General features: G+C 41.6%; 1 protein-coding gene and 1 long non-coding RNA gene across 9 annotated transcripts in view; one reads left to right on the top strand and one right to left on the bottom strand.

The window, feature by feature from the left end:
• Window positions 1–16,942, top strand: part of ANKFN1 (ankyrin repeat and fibronectin type III domain containing 1) — a 603,208-nt gene that overhangs the window by 480,370 nt on the left and 105,896 nt on the right. The gene's annotated exons all lie outside the window — the stretch shown is intronic.
• LOC109494314 overlaps window positions 10,454–16,942 on the bottom strand; it is a 78,921-nt gene continuing 72,432 nt past the window's right edge. Inside the window, exon 10 of the long non-coding RNA XR_006589758.1 lies at window positions 10,454–11,209. This is a non-coding gene — a long non-coding RNA (uncharacterized LOC109494314). The remainder of the gene's footprint in view (window positions 11,210–16,942) is intronic.

The following is a 16,942-nucleotide window of genomic DNA, read 5'->3' as shown; positions in this document are numbered from 1 at the left end:
GAGAAACCTGGGAGCACAGTTGAAGAGCAAGAACATGCTAGAACAGGCAGAGGAGAGCAGGGGAACAGATCATAGCTCCAGGGGAGGTGAGGGCTCACAAGAAGGTCCCGTGAAATGTAAGAGCAGAGAGAGAAACTAGGGCAGGAGGCAGGGGTACAATGACACTTGAATTCAAGATTAAGGAGTTTCGACATTAGATGATGAACTCTGCAGACCCCTGAATAAGAGGGGGACAGGATGGGAGGTAGACTATGAAAGACTTAGGTGGCAGTACTGTGTCTGACGCATTGGAAGAGGTGTGGACCTGGAATGAGGAAGTGAGTTAGGAAGCTATACGGGAGAGCTGCTGGCAGCCAGACGTGGCTGCTACAGCAGCACCTGGAGGGAAGACAGGGAGTCCAGAGGAGAAAGCAGCAGAGCGAGGCTGCGGTAAGAACAGTCGAGGCTGCGGAGCGCCTACTGTATGCCAGGCACTGTTTAAAACCTCCGTGCGTATTAGCTCTGTGTAATCTCACAAGAACCCTGGAGATGGGCACTGTTAGCACTTCTGCTTTGTGGATGAGGAACCCGAGGCGGCGAGGTTAAGGAGCTTGGCTAAAGACTCCAGTAGAGCTGCACATATCACGTTATGTTGATTCCTGAACACGGTGGACAAAAAAGGGAGAAAGTCATTTTCCTGATTATACCCTGCACAGTCCTAAAACCTGATAAAGCCGTCCGTGCATATTCCAAGACGCCAGGCCACGAGGCAGAATTCCTGTCCAAGCGGTGATTCCTTTCTCCCGCCCAGGGCCTAGTCCCAGGAGAATCTTCTTTGTCCGCAGAAATGACTCTGCCCACACCCTGTAGCCTTCTGAGATACTTGGGATTTTCCAGATGACTCCACTCTGTAATACCTTAGGTAAGGCAGCATAGTATTGGTTACCACTTTGAGTTTTCTTATCAAAAAGAGAGCAGCCTCGGGGTACGGGTGACACCAGACAAATGAAGCCACCCAGGACAGCCTCCTACAGCCATCCTTTGATACAATTCTGACACTTTGTCAGGGTCTCTGCTCTGCGGAGATTTCCTGAAGTCTAGAGCTAGTGTTTGCGGGCGGTGTCAGACTTGGGCATTTTCCTCTCTCTCTACCTCGCTCCAGCTCAGGTTTTTTGATGAAGGGTTTCGTCAGTGCTGCCAAACTTGCCATTTTCTTCTTACATTTGATTAGTGAACAATCGGAAGCTGATTCATCCAGACCGTCCGCTATTTAATACTCGCCCATGAGGCCTGCAAACCCTATCAGCATTCACATATTAACACGTCTCATCTCAGGAGACTTGCGTTTGGGTGAGGTTGAAATGAAAGCCACAAGTGGGTTCTGCTGGTGACTGGAGGGGATTAATTAAGCATTATAAATAGAATTGTCTGTTGCATTACGGAGTAGGTTTCCTTGTGTTAATTTATAAGGTCATAAATTGAGTCCTTAACCTGACCACTCTCAAGGGTTATTTAAAACAGCTGGCAGCCTCCTGTACCCGGAGACGGGACAGTTTTTAATTCAGGAGTTGAAGTAATTATTTAATTATGGAAATATTAGCAAAATTACCCTGAAACAAGGCGAGTTATTTTGTTTGCTTTAGAAAAGAAGAAACAAGGGAGAAATCCACGGAATGAGATGTCAGTTATCTAATTGTTTAGAGGGAAGACTTAACCCTGCAGTATTTAGGGTTTGGAACAAATCTCACCCTGCTCTCTAGAATTTCTGGGTTCACAAAACCTCAACCCTATTTTGACAACCGGATGTTCTCCCCTTCACACTTGAGCCTGTGTTTGAAACAAAATATGAATCCTTTGGTTCCTCACTTGCATATGCTCAACTCATCAACATATTTGGGGTTGTTGTTGTTTTTTTTTAAGAGTTTGTTGATATCCAGAAATCTTTTTAAGAGCATCTCTTTACAAGCCCCGTGCAGGCCCTGGCGATGAAAGGGGCCATGCAACCAGGCCGATTGTCATCACAACTTGGACATTAAAGGCATCAATTTCAGTTTAAAACCATGGAAACAGTTCTGAGTAAGACCCACTGGAGTTTTCCGCCTGCCTCTCCCCTAAATGCAGGAAAATGAGGCTAAGGGAACGACTTGTCTGTTTCTAGGTGTTTCCTTCTTGGATTCAGAGCTCTTGCATCTTTTGGTCCCATCTCACCAATTTTCATGGTTTACAGAGCCAGACTAGAGTTATTTCAAATGCTCTGATGCTTTGGACAATTGCCAGGACCTCAGTTCACATTTTCTCCTCGCTGTGTTGGGTAACCTGTCTGAAGCTCTCATTTGCACAGGATGTGTCATTGCTCTGCAGCCCCAAAGCAGAGAACATTTGCAAAAGTGATTTTGCTGCTCTTTGCTGGGTTAGGAATGGAAAGGAAGGTAACCTCTAACAGGTGCAGTGCAGCATCTGTTTTCCATCCATAGGATGAATTCTTTTCTATGTTTGTTGTTGTTGTTGTTGTTGTTGTTGTGTGTTTTTTAGAGCAGGGCCTGACGTGGCACCCTTTGGGGTTTGCCAATGATGAGACGCTACAGTAGCTGTTCCAGTGGGTGTGGGCAGGACACTGGTTTGGTTGGTGCCCTTCCCCATCTTTTCTCACCGTGTCATCCAGCAGATTAGAAACCACCACCCTAATTCCTTCCTACAAAGGCTTGTAATAGCAAACCATTTAACTGCTCTGCCTTTGATGACATTTTCTACAAAAAAAAAAAAAAAAAAAATTAAATGAAATTAAACGAAAAAAAATTTCTCCTTGCAGAGATTGCCAGGGCCTGGTATTATATCCACTCCAGCAAAGCCCAGGCCGGTGTTTCTGCCAACCACTACCTCCAACTTCTTTCCCAGAAAGAAAGGAAGTTAGAGAATTCCAGAGAGATGTCTGGGAGCACTGTAGCTTCTAGGAAAGAGAGTCTACCATTTGTACATGAAAACCCTAGGGGTTGATAATTTATAATTATAGTGTGAACTTGACCATGATTTGGTCATTGGGGCCATCTCTTCACAAGACTTGAGAAAAACCTGACCTCCTGGGACTTAGGTGCACATTGCTTGGTATTTATATTATTTTTACCCCTTCTATTATTTTTTCCCTCCACCTTATAATTAGAAAGATATTTTGCCTACCAACAAAATTCATTGCTCTAAGGACTAGAATTATTGTCCATGTTTAATTAACTGAAGAATTAATCTGATCATAATATGAGGAGGCTACCCTCATTACTAGATTGAAGGGATTAAATTCCACAAAACAAAAGGATTTATCATTTTAGTTAGCCGGTTTGGGCAGGGGTGAGGCCAGAGGTTTGCAGATGAGAGCCCCTAGGAGAGGCTGAAGATGTTACGTCTGAAGGACATGAAACTCAGCGGATTAACATTTTTTGCATGCAAGTGAAAATGTGGAAATAAGTTCAGCAGCTAAATGTATGAGGAGGAAAAACAGCAGGTCCAATGAGAGGGAGGGAACAGCAACACTATAATAATATATGTTGTAAAACATAGTCTTTTTGCATTTTCCTCACTTAGGTTTTTAACCTGCAAACAAGGAAGTACAGGTTATATAAAAGACAAAGTAAAACAATTTACTCTTTCCTCCAATGTGACACCCCTATCACTAAATTAATCTCTGTTACGAGTCCAGTGTATGTCCTTATAAATCTTTTCTTGATGTATGTACATGCATGTATAAGCACACAGATGTATGGTTTTGTTTGTGTGCTCTAATATAAAATTATCACACCGTGTAATCTTACAACTACATTTATTTTTAATTCAACAATGTAGCACACATAGCAATCTATCTTTCTGTGTCAGTGTGTTTGGATCTTCATTCTTTTTAAAAAAAATTTTTTTTTTCAAGGTTTATTCATCTTTCAGAGACAGAGAGAGGCAAAGCATGAGTGGGGTAGGGACAGAGAGAGAGGGAGACACAGAATCCCAAGCGGGCTCCAGGCTCTAAGCTGTCCGTACAGAGCCTGACATGGGGTTCAAACTCACAGACCGCGAGATCATGACCTGAGCCAAAGTCGGACACTTAACGGACTGAGCCACCCAGGCGCCCCTTCATTCTTTTTAACAATTGTATAGTATTCCTATTCCCTGGCTAGAAGTGCTATAATTTATCTAATTACTCTAACACTGAGAGCCATAGGTTGTGTCCATTTTTTTTTCTATTATATGATGTTATAATCCTTGTATGTGTCTCTGTTTTACTTGCAACAATATTTCCTTCTGGGATCGTTAACTAGAAGTGGGAAGGTTTATGCATTCACATTCTTTGTCTCACTCACCTATCTACGCCCATTGTTTGTTTTTTTTTTTTTTTTTATCTACACCCATTGTTAACCTTAAAAATAAAACTGCCAGTTACTTCACCAGCAAAACTGGGTTCATTTAGCCAAAGTAGAGGGTTGCAACTCGGGATAAGCAAGCTACAACAAGTCCAAAGAGCAAAGCAGAGGAACACTCTTCAAAGAGGAAAGTGAGGGAAGCTGAGAGGAGCTGTTATAAACCAAAAATCCACTGGAGTAAACTGGGAGTTTGAAGTATAGCGGCTTTTCATTGGCTGAGTTGTGAGGTCTCTCATTGGCTGAGCTGTTGCTGGGGCAAGAGAAAAACCTTTCTTCCTCCTGCTGGGGTAGTAAAGCAGTAGCTGAAGTTCGAGAGACTTCCTGTTGGGTTTGTAATTGACAATGAGTGGTAGGGTGTGAGAGCTCCCCCTTCTGGCCTCCCTAATCCACTTTAAACGGCATTTCCTTTTATTGATTTTCACACCATATAGTAACTTTACAGTATATTTTAACATCTGGTAGGGCGAGTCCCTCCCCAGGGTAATCTTTTTCAAAATGTCTCAGTTAGTTGCACACATGTTCCCTTCCAAACGGATTTTAGAATTGGCTTGTCAAGTTTAAGTGAAAAAATCTTATTGGAGTAGCATCATATTCCTAAGTTAATTTGGAGAAAGCCTTTGCATCCATGACATGTCTTCCTAATCAAGTTGAATTTTATGTATTCAGGAAGGTTTAATAATTTTCTTTATATGGGCCTTCTACATTTCCCATTAAGTTTCATGCCGCATATATTTTACAGGTTTCATGACTATTATGAATCAAGTCTCTTTTCAAGATATTCTCTAATTGGCTATTGTAGGACAATAGAAGAGCTAGTGCTAGTTCAGAAGAAATCTTTAGTTGGTTGCTTTGCTGAGCTCTGTTAGTAACTTTTTTTTTCTTCAGTAGATTGTCTTGCATCTTATGCTTTTTTTGCTGTATCATCTTCAAGTAAGGATCATTTTGTCCTTTCCAGTACTTTTCATTCTTTCCTGGATCTCACTTCATCAACAAGAATCAATGTGATTTCTGATTCCCAATACATTGTGTGCAGTAAGTGGGACAGTAGCTATCTTTCTCTCCTACCTGCTTTTGTCAATGCGCATCTAGTATTTTACCATCTTTTTAAGTTTATTTATTTATTTTGAGAGAGAGAGAGTGCAGGAGCAGGGGAGGGGAGGGGCAGAGAGAGAGGGAGGAAGAGAAAATCCCAAGAAGGCTCCACACCATCAATGCAGACATAGGGCTCAAACCCACGAGCCACAAGATCATGACCTGAGCCAAAATCAAGAGTCGGACACTTAACCAACAGAACCACCCAGGCACGCCTAATATTTTACCATTACGTATGATCTCTAGGAGAGGTTTCTGGTAGACAGCCTTTGCCAAATTAAGGAATTTGGATTATGATTATTGATATACCATTGAACATAATTTTTAAATCTCCTCTGTGATTATGGTCCCTTTAGTATTTCAAAAGTCACGTATATGTGCCCTTTCTTTTACAATTGTTGAACTTTTGTTATTTTATTGGTTTGTTTGAAGAATTAACATTCTTAATTCATAAAACCTATTTCTTGCTTATTTTCTAATTCATTAATTTCTGGCTTTAGCTTTGCCAGTTCCTGATGTTTTCTGTTGGTTTACTTTATTCTTTCTTTCCTGGTTTTTTTTTTTTAATTTGAAAAGTTCATTTACTTGTTCCTTTATTTTTCTTGTTTTCCAATCTATGTATTTAAGGCTATAAATTTTCCCCTATCTTGTTCATATCCAGAAAGTTTAAAGCAAGGTGCCATAATCATTTATTTCTAAACAATTTGTAATTCCTACTTTAAGCAGAGTTTTTAGGCAAGCCATTTTAAACTTCTAAATGACCATATATTTTGCTATATTTTTATTATTAATTTCTAATTTTATTATTTTAAGAGAAAATTTTAATGTGCTCTGTATACTGTTGAGATATTCTAAAACTCTTATTTGTAGCTAGCCAATCAATCCGTGTATATGCACTGGATTTGGTGTTTGAAAAGAATGTGTGAACTCCATTGGGTATATAGTGTGAATGCGTAGATGTTGTTTAAATCCCCGTCTTTTTCCAAAGTGTTTGTCCCTTTGATCTTTGATCTCTGAGAAGCTGCTTTATTTGTCTTGCTTAACGCTGTTTGCTTCAACTATTTTGTTTGTGATTAACTGTGCTTTCTCTCTTCCCATTTGCCTGCTGTCTTTCCATCTTTTTATGTGCATCCTTCCCATGACATTTCAGATACATTTATCTCTCATAAAGAGTATATAGTTATATTTATTTACTCGAACGGAAGGTCTGTCTCTTTTTATGTATACTTTTTATTTTTATTTTTGTCTAAAGTGATCTAAGAATGGGATTAAAAAACAAATTTGCACTGAAGGGTTTATAATACAAAAAAAAAGTTATTTGCCCCATTATTCCTACCCTACTCTTCAGAGCCAGCAAGCTTTAATTCCTCTAGTTCTCATAATTACCTGTCTACTTTAATTAATATGCTTCTATGGCTCTTACTTGATACATCAATTGCAGGTCTTATATGTGCAATTATAACTATAACAGAAAATAATTCAACTCTCTCATAATACCACCCTCATCTACAGTCCCTGATTCTCTCAACGTAATTATATTTCTATTTTTAGTTAAGTCAACAACGTTTATACTATTATGAGTGTGCACACTTTTGGTTCGTTTTTTTGTTTTTTGTTTTGGTTGTTGTTGTTTTTAGCTAAAGTCCTTACTCTCTTTCAGTAACCTTAGTTTTCACCTGATGTCTCTTTGTGGTCCCAGGACCCCATCTAAGACCTTACATGACATTTACACATCATACCACCTTGGGCTCCTTTGGCCGACAGTTTCTCAGACTTTCCTTGTTTTTGATGATCTTGATAATTTTGAAGAAGACTGGTCAGGTATTTTGTAGAATGTGCCTCTATTGGACATGACTGATATCTTTCTTCATGATTAGACTAGGGATATGGGTTTGGGGGCAGAAGACCACAGAGATAAAGTTTTAGCTAGCCATTTTCAACCCATCATATCAAGAGTACATGCTCCCCACAGGACTCATCACTATTGATGTTGGCTTTGATCGCCTGGCTGAGATGTGTCTGTCTGGTTTCTCCACTGTAAAGTTACTTCTTCCATCCTGTTTTTTTGGAAGGAAGTCACTATGTGCAGTCTACACTGAATGTGTAAGTTTTGACATTGCAAAGTCAGATAGTGTACTATGATTTCCTTACCTATGTATTTTCCTCAAATCTCTAATAGCCTCTTTTCTCTTTCCTACCCTACTTGCCATTATCATATTCAAAATTTGTTTCAAATGATCCTTTCAGAGTGTAGGACCTATTTTCCCAAGAGTAGCACCTATTTTCCCTCCTCAAGTGCCATCTACTCAAGTTCCACTTTATAATAATAACTCACTGGGTTTGCATTAAGGACACACAAATCAAAACCACCATGAAATATTGCCATATGCCAATCAGAGCAGCAAAAAAAATTGAAAATAGTTGACAACACCATATGGCAAGGATGCAGAGACATGGGATCACTCATCCATTGCTGGTGGGAATGTAAAATGATACAGGCACTCTGAAAAGCAGTTTGACAATCTTTTTTAAAAAAAGAAGCATGCAAGTACCATACATCCCACAAACTGGTAGGCATTTATTCCAGAAAAATGAAAACTTGTGTTCATATAAAAACCTGTTCACAACTGTTTATAGTAGCTTTATCTGTAATAATCAAAAACTGGAAGCAATCCAATTTGGTGAATGGTTAAACTAAATGTGGTATGTCTGTACCATGGAATAATATTCAGCAATGAAAAGGAACAGAGTATCAGGACACACAATGGCCTGGATGAATCTCTAGAGGATTATGTTGAGTGAAAATGCCAGTGAATAAAGGCTACATAGTATATTGTTCCATGTATAGAACACTCTTGAAATAAGAAAACTATAGAAATATAGAACAGGTTAGTGGCTGCTAAGGATCAAAGAGGAAACAAGGAGGTGGAAAATGGGCATGTAGGCTCACTTTGTTTTCTAGCTAATGGATATATTTTTAAATACTGTACCTTGTTTCCCTTTTGAAGGATTTGAAGAGAAAAATGATAGGCAGGCATAGGTGCCATTTGGCATTTTGATTCCATCTCCAGGTCACTTCTCCCTGTTACCCAGACTATGCTTAGTAAACATGACCTAATACTAATATTACCCTAAGCCAACATTATGAAAGCATATCTGCTGTTTCCAAAAATTATGTAAGTTACCTAGGGACAAACATGAAATGGGTTTTTATATCAGCTGGTGAAGGATTATTCTTGACACTGATTTCTTCTTCTTCCTGTTTTATTTGGAAAATCATAGATCCATAGAGTAATAGAAGTTTTTGGAATATTTGAGTTTTTTACTAAGGTATGATGAGTTCCTTGAAGGCATAAATCGTGTCTTTTTTTCCCCTCACCTCCTACAGTACGGTAGCATTGACAACCTTTCTGTTCTTAAAGCAGTTTTCCCCTACCACAGGACCTTTGCACATGATGATCCCTCTGCCTGGAACTGTTCCCCCCATTCCCGGACCATTGATTGTTCAGATCTCTATTAAAAGTCATTTCTTGGGGTGCCTGGGTGGCTCAGTCAGTTGAGCATGTGACTTCGGCTCAGGTCATGATCTTGCCACCCGTGGGTTCGAGCCCCACATCGGGCTCTGTGCTGACAGCTCAGAGCCTGGAGCCTGCTTTGGATTCTGTGTCTCCCTCTCTCTCTCTGCCCCTTCCCCACTAATGCTCTGTCTTTGTCTCTTAAAAATAAATAAATGTTAAAAAAAATTTTAAGGTCATTTCTTCAGAGAGGCATTTCTAAGTATTTCATATAAATCATGCCTAATGAGTTTTATCATGCCTTTCAAAATAATGTTCACAAATCACAAACATCTATTTATTTTTGCAGTATATTTTTAAGTTTAAATAGGTTTCTTTATTATAGAACTTTTTAGAGCTTCTAGTATCTAATACATCCAGTAAATTATTGTCCAAATTTCATTTGACCGTCATTGGAAGTTCATGGGAACCCTGAGTATATTTAGAACAGGAATTCTCCAACAAAGCTGCCCATTAGAATCACCTTCGGGTCCATGCCAGGGCCTCTTCCAAGACCAATCAAATCTGAGTCTTTGCAGGGCAGAGACCCGAGCACAGATACCCTTCAAGAGTTGCTAGGTCATTCTAATGTGCAACCAGGCTGTGCATGTGTGGTCAAGTCTTCAACATGGGTCTCTCCCATCAGACTGGAAGCCTTATGTAAACAGCGATGTCTTGTTCATCTCTGTATTCCTAGAACTTGGCACAGGGCTTAACATATATATTACATAGTTAGCTATTCAGTGAATTCCTTGTGAGTCACAATGAACGTGATAAACGCAGACCCCCTCTTTGTAGGGCTTAGAGGGCTTATGTGGGGAAAGAAGGCTCACCAATATAAGAATTCACTTTGCACTATAAAGAGAGTAAGGCCCACTGAGGCTGGAGTTTTTAACTGGCTTTGTCCAACACTGTCTTTTACTGAGCCTCACCACTCACCCCTTTCCTTCACAACTCCACAGTTCTTCTTGGACGCCACCCACCTCCACCTCCCTCTCCTCTCCCCCCACCCCCGCTTCCCTCCCCTCCCCCCACCACCTTCAGTTTCATCCTTCTGCACCCTGCTGGCTCCCCCAAGCTCGCTGTCTTCAACGCGGTTGCCACCGGAAAGTCTCCGCAAAGGTGATCGCATCAGTACTGAGTCGAGTGGCTTATTTCTCCTCCTCCCCCTCACACACCCCTCCAGAACTTTGGAGCCATGGAGCCTCTTGGCCGAGAGGGAGGCCCACCAGGCAGCTCTTTATTGCCATGCAACTGTGAGATTCCTCCCCACGCTTCCTCCCGGGGAAAAGTCAGCCTGCCAGTGGAGATTTGACGGCGGAGCAGTGCTCGGTGACGTGCCAAGCCTCCCCCCTCAGCCCCCCCAGCCAGCCCCATCACCACCCCCGGACTGAACAAACTGTATCACTTACCCCCTGGGAGCCTGGCCGTTGCTGAGCCCAGACGCCACAGGGGCTGGTGAGTTTCCAGTGGCCACAGAGGCAGGTCTCCACTCAAGGCACAGCTCTGTCCACGATGGCCCCACGGGGCACACAGCTGGCACTGCAGGTGATGAGCCGCTTCCGGGCCACCTTGTCCCCTTGGAGATTTTCTCTTGATCCCTTTTTGGCCAGATCCCTTTGCAGCATTATAGTTTGTCAATAGTCCGCGACTGCTTTCTAGAATTTCTCTCCGGGAGAAAGTGTGTTTTTCTAAGAAATAGGTGTTCTAGCCTGAAGCCTAATTTCATGTGAGGGCTCAAAAATGAAACAAAAATAATCACCCTCAAGTCTGGAAGCTGAGGGGCCTCTCCACGCCGTGAGGAGTGCTTCCTTTTGGGAGGTGGGAGGCAGGGGTGGTCCTTTGCGCTTCTCAAATAAAATTTTTCCAATTATAAAAAATAATGTATGCTCCTTCTATCAGCCAGAGTCCCAGCAGAAACAGAAGCACAGTCAGCTTGAAGTCTGAAGTAATTTTAATGAAGGGATTATTTACAGAGAAGTGGGCAGGGTTCGTGAATGGACAAGGGATAGCAAGGCACCCAGGACTAGCTGGATGGGGAAGCCTTTATCACCCCTACACTCGGAGGGAGATGGGGGAGCGCTGGGACGGGGACACCACCAGGAGCTGCCACCTGAAGGGACGCTGTGTGTAAGAATCAGGCTCCTGGAGACACAGAGCAGGTCAGTAAAGGTCAAAGTTTTTTTTCTGGTGAAAAGAGGGTTGGGGACAAATGGAAAAAATCAGTGTCATAATTATAGAACGCTGCAAAGAACAGAATATAAACAAAGAAACAAATCAGTTACCCTCAGTCCTACAGCCCAAAGAAATCTACTCCTTGGAGGAACTTTTGGTAATTTTGGACCCCATAATAAGTTGAGATCATAAATTTAACAATAGTGAACATTTTTCAAGCCCATAGCACATGCCAGGTGTGGAGTCAAGGCTTTAGAAACGTTGCTTCTTCTATCCCTCACACAGCCCTATGGAATACGTACAATCATTATTCTCTCCTCATGAATGAGGAACCCTAAAGCAAACAGAGGAACGTGCTGAGGTTCTACAGCCATGCAAGAGTCCAGTTTTTCATCCCAGAGCCTCTACTCTTTTTTTTTTTTTTTAATGTTTGTTTATTTTTGAGGGAGATACAGACAAAGAGGGAGACACAGAATCCAAAACAGGCTCCAGGCTCCAAGCTGTCAGCACAGAGCCCAACTCGGGGCTCGAACTCGTGAGCCGCGAGATCATGACCTGAGCCGTAGTTGGACGCTTAACCTACTGAGCCACCCAGGCACCCCACCTCTACTCTTACAAATTTTTTCTTAATGTTTATTTATTTTTGAAGGAGAGAGAGATAGAGCATGAGCGGGGGAGGGGCAGAGAGAGAGGGAGACACAGAATCCGAGGCGCCTCCAGGCTCCCAGCTGTCAGTGCAGAGCCCAACATGGGGCTTGAACTCACAAGCTGTGAGATCATGACCTGAGCCGAAGTTGGACGCTTAACCGACTGAGCCACCCAGGTGCCGCTCCCCACCTCTACTGTTAATGACAACTATGCTGCACTGGCCTTCTTCTCTTCTACTTCACATCCCCATGTTATGACTTTTGTTCTGAAGCATTGTTTTAATCCATTCATATGGCCTGGAAGTCATCAGTGTGTAGTTCTTGGTTTTTTTGATCCTTGGCTGTTCAAGTTTCTTCCAGTTGCTTCACTATTAGAAGTGCTGCTGCCACGAACATCTCTGTATTTAGAGCATTTCGTACAGTTTGGAATGTTTCTTTAAAGGAGAGTTCTATTAAAATTTTTCCCCATTTTAAAACCAGTCTTGACTGTTCCATCACTGCAAGTCACATAGTTGTAAATAGCTAAATGTGGATATGGAAATAATATTAAAAAGTCTCCAATTCTATCACTCCACTCATCCCCAAGGAAAAGAAAAATAAAGTTAAGTGGAGAAAAGCATAATGAGTCAAGGAACTCTTAATTTTAATGAGAAATGGCATCCATCACCCCTATCTAATCCCACTGCCCAAGGTGTTAAATGGGGACACATCCACGAGCAATGGGTGCATAAAACCCAGAGAGTGTGACAAATCTAAATAAATGGGGTTGTGTCTCTTCTATTCTAATCAACCATTTCTCCTTCCGATGACGTGTGTGCTAAGCATTACATTAACAGATAGAAACAATTTGTCAAGAGAAGTGAGGTCACACTGTTCACTGCCAAAGAAAAGTTGCCCATTTACAAAGAAAGAATTGAGGCTATACTACAAAGTATTTTAAGCTCTAAATAAAAATGTGCCCTCAGCTTAGGGAAGTCCAGCTTATTCTTCGGTACAATAACTGATGAACCACTCAAGGAAGATGAGACAAACTATTTTCTAGAAAATACCTAGCTTCATTGGCAAGCGTTTGTCAAAATCTTGGTTTGTCTGTTCTATGCAGTGTGCTGATTATGGCATGGTATAGACTAGGTCAAAGTGCCAGTCTCCTGGGAGCCTGTGAGTTGTGAAGGGTGATGTCACTCTGAACTTTGGTAGTGGAGCATGGGTCTGCAGTAAGGGCATTTATAGCGGCACCTGGGTGGCTCAGGAGGTTAAGCACCGGACTTCGGCTCAGGTCATGATCTTGTGGTTCGTGAGTTCGAGCCCCATGTCGGGCTCTGTGCTGACAGCTCAGAGCCTGGAGCCTGCTTCGGAATCTTTGTCTCCCTCTCTCTCTCTCCATGTCTCTCCCACTCACCCTCTCTCTCTCTCAAAAATAAGTAAAACATTAAAAAAAAAAAAAAACTTTTTTTAAAGTTTAAGATGGCATTTATACAAAAGCCCTAGCCAGAAAGTCAGGAGGTTGTTGTCCTCTGCTTCTACTCTAACTAGAGCTAAGCGACCTTTCTGGGTAAGTCACATCTCCTCTTTGAACTTCAGTCCTGATCCGTGAAATCTTAGGTCTCCACAGAGATGTATCAGGGACCACAAATCAGGCTGGAATTGGGTTGGGGGGGGGCAGCAGTGGGAAGTCTCCCAGACTCTGCAGTATAAATAATTAGGTCTTCCTGTTGTATTCAGAGCACCATGTTAAGTTTCCCTTATAGTCTTGCTCCCAGTTTGTAATTACATCTTCATCCGTATATTATATGCTTGATGTCTGTTTCTCTTTCTAGACTGTATTCTCCTTGAAGGCAGGGACTGTGCTTGATTCACCATTATAAACCCAATGACAAGCCCAGTGCCTGGCACATGGTACATGATTGTCGAATGAATGAATGAATGAATGAATGAATTCATGACTGTCATTGCTGGCCCTGGAGGTGCTTGTACACATGGAGGTGATTAGTTTCAGTAAAGTACATACTACATTTACCTCCTCCTGTTCCTCATTAAACCATGTGAAAAGAACTATCTTTGAGTTCGGGCTCAGCCCTGACTTCTTACAAACCAAATGCTCTTGGCAACAAAGCTCACAACTTCTCTGAGCTTTGGTTTCCTTTCTTTTATAAAATGACTAGGTTAGTCTGTGACCTCTCAGGTCTCCCTCTGCTTCAGCGTTCTGATTTCGTGATTGTGTCTTCCTCAATCCCAGGAAGATTAGGTAAAGCTGAAGATCCGGCCCGGGCTTAGAGCTCAGCAGCACAGAGTGAATCTATGGGAATGAACACGCTCTCTGGTAGACACTCAGAGAGGATCTTAGATATTCCAAGGAGTGGAACCATGGATTGGCAAAGTCGGATCGAAGAGGCGAGTTGTCACGCTGCCACCTGCTAGCTTTGTTTGTGATCCTGGGCAAACATTCTGTCCCCTCTGGGCTTCAGATTATTAGTATTATTATTTTAATGTTTATTTATTTTTGAGAATGAGAGACAGAGCATGAGTGGGGGAGGGGCAGAGAGAGAGGGAGACACAGAATCGGAAGCAGGCTCCAGGCTCCGAGCCATCAGCCCAGAGCCCGACGCGGGGCTTGAACTCACGGACCGTGAGATCGTGACCTGAGCTGAAGTCGGACGCTCAACCGACTGAGCCACCCAGGCATCCCTGGGCTTCAGATTCTTTATGTATGAAATCAGGACAGAAGTACCAGTTCCAGCTGCCCCATGTGATGCTATAAGGATCAAAACAAATGAGGCAGTGTAAGTGAACATGCTTTGTACGGTATAATGTGCTGTTTAAATGTATGTATAATGTATGTTAAGATGATGCTATCATCATTACGATGAGGTCACCATACAGGTCGTGATACTAACACATTATAAAGCCAAAATAACTCCACAGTGCCGCACTGGTACATAATATGCCAGTGGATTAGAAGAGAAATTCCATAGGTAGCTCTAAATGCAGGAATTTACTATAGGATAAAAGTAGTATCACAAGTATGTAGGGGAAAGATGTAGAATCCAACAAGAAGGCTACTTAAAGGAGAAAATAAAATGTGATTGGATCCATGTCTCATAGTGTCTTGCAGCATAAATTGTAAAGGGATCAGAGACTTCAATGTAAAAATAAAATGAAATGAAATCGTAACTGTTCTGAAAAACAAACTGGGAGAAATCCATTATAACTAGAGTAAGGAGAGGCCTTTATTACCATGATTCAAGATCTAGAGTAAATTCAACCTCATTTTAAAAAACTGTCTTCAGCAGAAACGACTACAAGCAACACAAAAAAGACACCATTTCATACAAGAGGCAGAGGCTCATCTTTCTGATATATAAATAGCTTTTGAAGTCTATAAGAAAAAAATGAGGGAAAGACAGTTCATAGAGAAAGAAACACAGATGGCATATAAAAACAAGTTCAGATTCTCCCATTATAAAAGAAATGCAGTTTAAAATGAACCTGAGGTATCAATTTTCACCTTTCAGGACGGCAAAAATTCAAAAGTTTTAATACACACTCTGTAGATCAGGGTCCAGGAAACTGTCACTTTCACATAATGCTAATGGAAGAATACATTTTTATGACCTTTAGGGAGGGCAGTTTGGCAATATCTATCAAAATTACAACTGCAAACAACTTTTGACCCAGCAATCCTTATTAGGAGGATTTATCCTACAGATATGCTTAGAGATTTCTAAAATGAAATATGCACAAGGTTATTCGTATCAGCATTGTTTGTAAGAGTAAATTGCGTCACATGCAGTATAAAATACAGAAACTCCATCACTGGAGGACTAGTTAAATTGTCATACACATCCACATACAGAAGCTATAGAAAAGAATGTGGAATCTCATTACACATTTATATGGAAAGATCTCCAAGATAAGTTTAAAAAAAAAAAAGGTTGGGGCATCTGGGTAGCTTAGTTGGTTGAGTGTCTGACTTTGGCTCTGGTCATGATCTCACGGTTCGTGGGTTCGAGACCCATGTCAGGCTCTGTGCTGACAGCTCAGAGCCTGGACCCTGCATTGGATTCTGTGTCTCCCTCCCTCTCTGCCCCTCCCCCACTCACACTCTCTGTCTCTCTCTTTCTCCCTGTCTCTCTCTCTCTCTCAAAAATAAACACTAAAATTTTTTTTTAAATAATAAACACATTAATTAATTCATTTAAAAAGGGTTGGAAGAATACATATAGTGGGCTTCCTGTTACGTTAAAATGGTGGGCGAGGAGAATCTACATTCAAACTTGTTTGAGTGTGAACAAAGAAACTCTGAAAGATACAGAAGACACCAAGAACAGTGGATGCCTGAGGGGAGAGAGCAGATGAGGGTTGTGGGCAGATGGCAGAAAGGACTTACGGACACTTAGTGCTGTATCACCAATTCTACCTTTTGATTTTTGAACCGTGTGGATCTACTCAAAACAAATGTAATAAAAGGATCAAAAGAAAAAAAATAAATTTCGTGGGACACCGGGGGAAACCGTGAGTCAAGAGAAGAAAAAGCGAAGGAAAGAGAGCTGTCAGACAGAAGAGTGCTCCGAAGGGATGCCCTTTAAGGAAAAAGGCCAGGTCGAGAGACACATAGCATGCCACGCATGGGAGAAGAAAAGCTCCAGGGTACACCTGAGAGAGGAAGAGAACAAAACTTGTCTGTCGACGTCCACGGTGTTTTTCCTGTATTGACAAATAGGACAGAATAATGCAGTAAGCCCAAGTGGGCCAATTATTTCAGATCTTCCAGGGACCAGGGAAAGAAATATCTGTTGCCATCATTTCTGTGACTCTAGTGGGTGAATTTCACGCAGCAGGCTCCCACACTCTATGAAATAGCAACTTTCTCCAAAGGAGTCTTTTGTAGCGCTTACTGAAGCTATCAGGAAAGTGAGGAGTCTTACATGACAAGAGTGTTTACGTATGTAATTTCTGCGTAACATTAGAACCATAAAAGCTCTCTCTTTAAGATGGGGAATATGTGACACATGCAGTGAATTTCCACATTAAATTATTGAATGAAAAATACACACATTATCCATTGCAACTCCCGGATTAGGTCAGGTCAAATTTTATT

Source organism: Felis catus, chromosome E1, assembly GCF_018350175.1.
Source record: "Felis catus isolate Fca126 chromosome E1, F.catus_Fca126_mat1.0, whole genome shotgun sequence".
NCBI classification, from domain to species: Eukaryota; Metazoa; Chordata; class Mammalia; order Carnivora; family Felidae; genus Felis; species Felis catus.
This window is presented reverse-complemented; position numbering and strand designations above follow the sequence as displayed.